Genomic DNA, 6389 nt, shown 5'->3' on the forward strand with positions numbered 1-6389 from the left:
GTCTCGAGCCTTGGGACTCAGAATTCCACCAGGCGAGCATGTTCAGCTTCTTCTCTACATGGAGATGAAGGAAACTATTTTTTCTGCTTTTCCTAATGGCATCCCTCTGAGAAGTATTATTTCTCCCTCATTCAACAGAGAAGAAAAATGAGGGTCAGAGAGTTTCAGGGGCAGAAACGCTGTTGAGAGGCAGAAATCTGATTTAAACTAGGTTTTTGATGCTATTTCCACTCCACCTCTGAATTTTCATTTAGAATAGACCTAGGAATTCCTTCAATATAATTCTAATCCTCTGTTTCCCTTTGGTATTTTTGACTGTAGTTATTTATTGTGGTCAGATTTTAAAATATGCCTTCTAGAAGACTTGCTAACTATGAAAGGAAAAAAAGACCTGGAATGGTAGTAGTAGTAATATTAAAAAGTATCACTCATTAAGCAGTTACAAATGTCAGACACTGTGCTGAGATTTTTCAATTAGCAATAATCGCGCCTTGGATAAACCTCATTGGCTACAATACTGCCACTGCGCAAAGCTGTACTGAGATTTTTAAGGCTCATTTAATCATTAGAAGAGTCCAGGTAGTCATTCATTTTTATTATCCATGTTTTAGAAGAATAAAAACTGACACAGAGGTTAAGTCCAAGGTCATAGAGTTGGTTTAGAGTAAAGCCAGATGGAAATTCAGGTCTCTCCAACCCCAATGGTTCTGGATTCATTTAATAAATATTTTTAAAGCACTTGCTTTATGCCAGGAACTCTTTTAGGTGCATGAGAAGAAAAAAAAACAGGTAACCCCCAAAAATCAATGTGTAACAAGAAATGAGGAGGTGAGTGATGGAGTCCAGTTTGAGGAAAAATTTGTGGTGAATAACAGGTACCCACATCCTATCAATAAGTTGTTATGGTTATTTGAGAATGAAATAAAAATATTTTTTGTTGAATCTGCATGTATTAGTTTTTAAAAAAAAGCCTCAAATTTGCCAGGATATGCAAATCTATTCAGAAGGTTGAAACTAATAAATAGAACTGTTCGCCCTAGGGATGCTGTGAAAAAAATGATACAAAGGATGCCATGAACTGAGAAAGTTTGGGGACCTCTGGGCCAGACGATAAGAAGTGAGATAAATTTCAACTATAAATTTACTGATGTGGTCTTAAAACTTAATCAGTTGCTCTAAATTTTAGGTTTTTCTCCTTTCCTCAAAGCACATCTCACTTCTCATTATACGTATGTGCCCTGTGCTTTGCTTTAAAATTTTCCTAGAAGCAAAGAGATACAGAGAAACACAGGCAGGGTTTTCTTGTTAATAAAATGATGCATCTTCCAATTGCTATTTCTAGTCTTACACAGCTTTTAAATTTTTCAAACCTTTATTAAAATGCCACTTTTGTAGGGAAATTAATTATGAAAAAGGGAATTGGGTGTTCAGGGCCATAATTTGGAAACAGACAAGGAATTGCTTCCTTAGAGAATGCTGTGAATCTTAATCCATCATTTTGTGTTGATGAGCCCAACCCCCATCACCCTGTGGGGCTGCCCAGTAGAGATACTGTCAGTCCCCTGGAGCTTGTTCTCCACCCTTTTCCCACAGAGATCCTAGTTGAACAAAAGCCTCAAATCCATGTGCCACCAATGATTTTCTGAAATTGGTTCCCTAAAAATTCGGAGTCCATTTATTTCTATAAGGAACTTGTACAGTATAGTATTTGACATTATTATTTTTTTTTTCCAAAAGGTAAGTTAACTTATGTTTACCTGAATTTATTCTCTTGCTGGTCAGTTATTTCTGTGTTCAGGTCCATTGTGAGTTTTCTGATATTATTCTCACAGGGATTCCTCAGAGTTCACGAACCAATGAAATCTCCTTATAAGCAACTTCTGGATACTCAGTTTAAACTAAATATGTATTTGCTTAAAAAAAACCCAACACAACATTGTTAGTGGCATCCTTCCCAAATCCTCGAATCCTCCCGGCGCCCCCCGCCCTTAGTCTTAAATTCTAACAAGCACATGAGATGATAAAGTGTATAGGCTTTTTTTTTTTTCCCCCTAAAAGGCAGAAATGGAGGTGCCAGGAGACTTAATAAAGTAATACGGGAAAAGTGTTAGCCCTGACTCAAATCACGTATAAATATGACACATTTATCTTTCAGGCCTCAGTGTAAATGTCATTTCTTTAAGAAAGGCTTTCATTTATCCACAGACCTGATTAGCAACCTCTATTTCACACCCTAATCTACTCATCCTTTTGAGACACTCAACTTTGAACAGGGAATCACAAGTGTAATGGCTTCTTCCCCAGCTGACTTTGACTCCCCTAAGTCTACGTAACAAAGTTTTCTTGATATCCCTGTATCTCCAGCATTTAGCACCCTAAACACATAATGCTCGATAAACCTTTGTGGAAGAAAGAGAGGAAGGAAAGGGGGAAGGAAAAAAAGAAGGGTGGAATGAACAAAAGGAAGTATGGGGAAGAATGGGTCCAAAAGATATTTCCTGAGACCTGTGGGGACTACAGCAACCAGAAACAACGAGGACCCTGCTTTTATTTTTCATTTTCTTACCCTTAATTGAAGTATAATTGACATACAATATTATATTAGTTTCAGGGGTACAACATAGTGATTTAACATTTATATACATTATGGAATAGTCACCATGGTAAGTGTAGTCACCATCTGTCACCACACAGTTATTACAATACCATTGGCTATATTCCCTCTGCTGTACTTTTCATCCTCCTGACTTATTTTATAACTGGAAGTTTGTACCTTCTTTTTTTAAAGATTTTATTTATTTAATTTATATTTATTTAGAGAGAGCGAGTGAGCAAGAGTGGGGAGAGGGGCAGAGGGACGGGGAGAGAGAGAATCTCAAGCAGACTCCATCGTGAGCATGGAGCCCATCAAGGGCTCCATCTCAGGACCCGGAGATCATAACCTGAGCTGAAATCAAGAGTCCAACGCTCAACCAGCTGAGCCATTCAGGTGCCCCTGGAAGTGTGTACTTCTTAATCCCCATCACTTATTTCACCCATCCCCCACCACTCCCCTCTGGCAACCACCAGTTTGTTCTCTTATTTATTCGGGACTCTGCTTTGAAAGTGTTTTTTAGTGATGGTAACATTAGACCTTGAATGGCAAAGGAATAACTGATAACTCTGCCTGTCTGCTTCCCAGCTTCTGCAGATTAAAAAAAAAAAAATCAGCAATTAAGGAAATCCATCAGCTTTTATATAAAACCTACCACTATTCTCTCACAATAAAACAAGTATAGAAGGAAGAGAATGAGTGCAAGGGCCGGTCTCAAAGACACAGCAGACAGATGGCCCAGATAGCCAAAGAAATCACTCCTGAAAACACTGAAAAGGAGGAGGGAAGCACAGACATCATGATTCACACTGAATTATTCTTTCCCACAATCGCTGTCGGCTCATCAGGATTAGCCTCACCGGCCTCTCCTCCTTAGGATGCAAGCCCCAAGAAGCGGGGAAGCTTGGTTTTAACCTTGCATGCTTTTTCCTTCCCCCAGTTAAATGCTCTCCACAGTTTTTTTCAACAATAGCTGATTTCATCAGAGGAGCTATAATGTCTGCTCCCATTTCTTTTATGTGTGAGTTGCAACAGTATTTTGGGTTTAACACCTTGACCATCCACGGGGTCTCCTGAATGAGTATCTCCCTGAGTGTGGTTGTCCAATAGGCCAGTGGCGTCCCTTTGATTTATTGACCCAAGTTTAGAGATCATCCTATCATCTCTTAGATGCAAATCATTGATTGTAGGAGTCCTGGGTGGGGAGAGTGGGATTGGCCTCCTGTGTACTCACTGCTGCCTCTCAGAAAAGCAAATAAGCCTCATGTCAGACTCTGTCACATCACCTCACATGAATTGGCAGGGCCATTAAATTCACTTTCACCATAGTGTAAATAATTCAGACCAGAGGAATTAATTGGCTGATTTCTTAGAGAAAGAAACCATAGATTTCTAGTCTTTGCTTGTTAATTTAAGGTGTCATAGCAACACAGGATGTCCAAAACACTGGACTTTTCCTTTTGCTTGGCCCAAACCACAGCAATTAGTAAAAGAGCTGGGATAGAAATTCTGCAAGCACGACAGCGATGAGTTAGAAGACCACTAGAAAATCTTGAAGAGGGTTTCATAAGTGTATTCCATATGGAGGGGAAAATGGAGGACCTGAAAATCTGACACTGAGGAGGTCACTGATTAATGAACAGTGCCTACTGAGGCCAGTTTCTAAGAGATTTAGCAGACTGTAAACTCCTTGGGGACGAGAGTTGGACTTCATTTACCTTTGTTTTTCACTACCCTCTCCCCTCCCAGAGTAGGTCCCCCTAAATGTCTGTTGGTCACATTCTTCACTGTCGGGTACTTAGGAGTGTAGTTTCAATCAGATATCCCTTACTCTTGACCACTCACTAACTTACACCAAAGCCCTTGTGAACTTGCACTCAATGAAACTGTCCTGAAAACTGACAATCTCTTGACAACGAAATTTATTAGTTACTATTTTATTTAATAACTAAATTTAATGGTCTGAATTGAGTCTTCATCCTTTTTGCCCTACTGCAGGGTTTGACGTCTGACCACCATGATTTCTTAAAACTTTCTCCTCCACTGACTTCCAAAGCATTGCATTATCTGAGCTCCTCTGTCCTACCCTCTCCTCGGTTCCTCTTCCCTCTTGTGCATCGTGGAGCTGTACATTTTACAAACTTCTCTCCTTTATCTTCTCCTTGTACTCTCAGAGAGAGGGGCCTTAAATCTTCACCCACATATCTGACTGTTTCTTAGGAATGATTCATAGAAGGCAATTACTGGGTCCAAAAGTGTGCCATTTTAAAATCTCTCGATCCATGTTGCAAATTGCTTTCTAGGAAGGTTATAACAAGTTTACATTCCCCCTTGGCAGTCCATTAGAATGCCTACCTTGCTGTACCCACATCCCCTGTAGAATGCTGGCTTAAAAATATATGCTCTTTTCTTATATATTTCTTAATTTATATATAAATTAATAATACAATGCTTTTTTTAAATGCAGTTAAACATCTTAAAATGCTACATGCTCTAGGCCCTTTTTATGTGGGGTATCTCTGAGTAAATGTGAGGAGAGAGAAAGTGTCAGGGGACCAAGAGGTCGAGGGGGCCAAAAAAAGACAATTATCAGATTTGGTTTAGTTCACAAGACAGTTTTATGCTGCTGGGGACTACCAGCCCCTTTTATGATCCATATAGACCTATGAATCCTGAAATTAGGTGCAGACAGTGAGAAAGCCAGTGTGTCCCCCACCTTCTGTAGTGGCATCTGACATACTATAGTCCCGAGAGAGTTTAGGAAGGTGTTACTCATTATGTCCTCACTAATAATGCAGTGGGTAGAAATTCTGCAGGTCTTCCCTATATTTAGTGCACAGGGCTACTGTCATTATTAGTGATTTTGTACAGCTTCATAAAAGCTGGGACTGGGCATACCAAGCACATCTAGCGTCCTTCATGCAAACCTGGAAAGAATCTTAAAGTCCTTCAATTTACTTCAGAAATACCACTAACACAAATATTTTTAGGAAAGATGCCATCTTCTTGCAGAAGGATTTACAAAGATAAAGGCCCATACTCTGCTTTCAAGGAGGCCATTTAACCAGGGAAAGAGGTAAAACAGATGTTAAAGTGACTAAAGCATACACATGACTATAAACCAATGCCATTAGGGTAGGTACAAATGAAGAGCGTGAATGAAAACACAAGAACCATCAGGAAGAAAAATTCATAATCCGATGGAAATGGGCAAAGTTTCACAAACACTGTGGCATTTGCTACCAACGTAAAAAGACAAGATTTTCAGAAGTGGAATGAAGCTTTGATTTGGGGGGGAGGAGGCAGCATTTCAAATTGAAGAAATTGCATATGGGCAAGGGTTCTGTATGGAGGAGAGCAGCTTCTCCAAGACTGGCAGGTTCAGCTTCAAATTGTGGATGTTAAATGTCAAGATGACAAGATTGTTTTACATTCAGTAGCCACTGGGATCCACTGAGAGACTGAATACAGAAAAGATTGGGTATTGAGTTTTATTGAGAAGTGGGGTTGTGACAGCATTGTGAAGTCTAGATTAGAATAAAGAATGGGGGTATGATGCTCAATTAGAAGGCCATTATTTCATTAGTCCAGGAAGAAAGTAAAGTACACTTGAATTAGGGAGGCAGGAATGAGAAGAAAAATGAGGAAGGAGATACAGAAAGTCCTGGTAGAAACAAAAGCTAATGACTTAGCACCTAATTAAATTTGAGACAAGGGGACAGATTTCAAGTCCAGGTGCCCAGGAGACTATTAAATTTATGGTGTTATTAATAGATAATGAATACAGAAGGGGGAA

At 39.5% G+C, this 6389-nt stretch overlaps 1 non-coding gene across 1 annotated transcript; it reads right to left on the bottom strand.

Annotated features, from left to right (window-relative positions):
• Window positions 1–400: 400 nt before the first annotated feature.
• On the bottom strand, window positions 401–535 carry LOC116627218. The gene has a single exon (XR_004298452.1). It is a non-coding gene; the product is annotated as a U4 spliceosomal RNA (small nuclear RNA).
• Window positions 536–6389: the final 5854 nt, after the last annotated feature.

This window comes from Phoca vitulina, unplaced genomic scaffold (genome assembly GCF_004348235.1).
Source record: "Phoca vitulina isolate PV1807 unplaced genomic scaffold, GSC_HSeal_1.0 scaffold94, whole genome shotgun sequence".
NCBI lineage: Eukaryota > Metazoa > Chordata > Mammalia > Carnivora > Phocidae > Phoca > Phoca vitulina.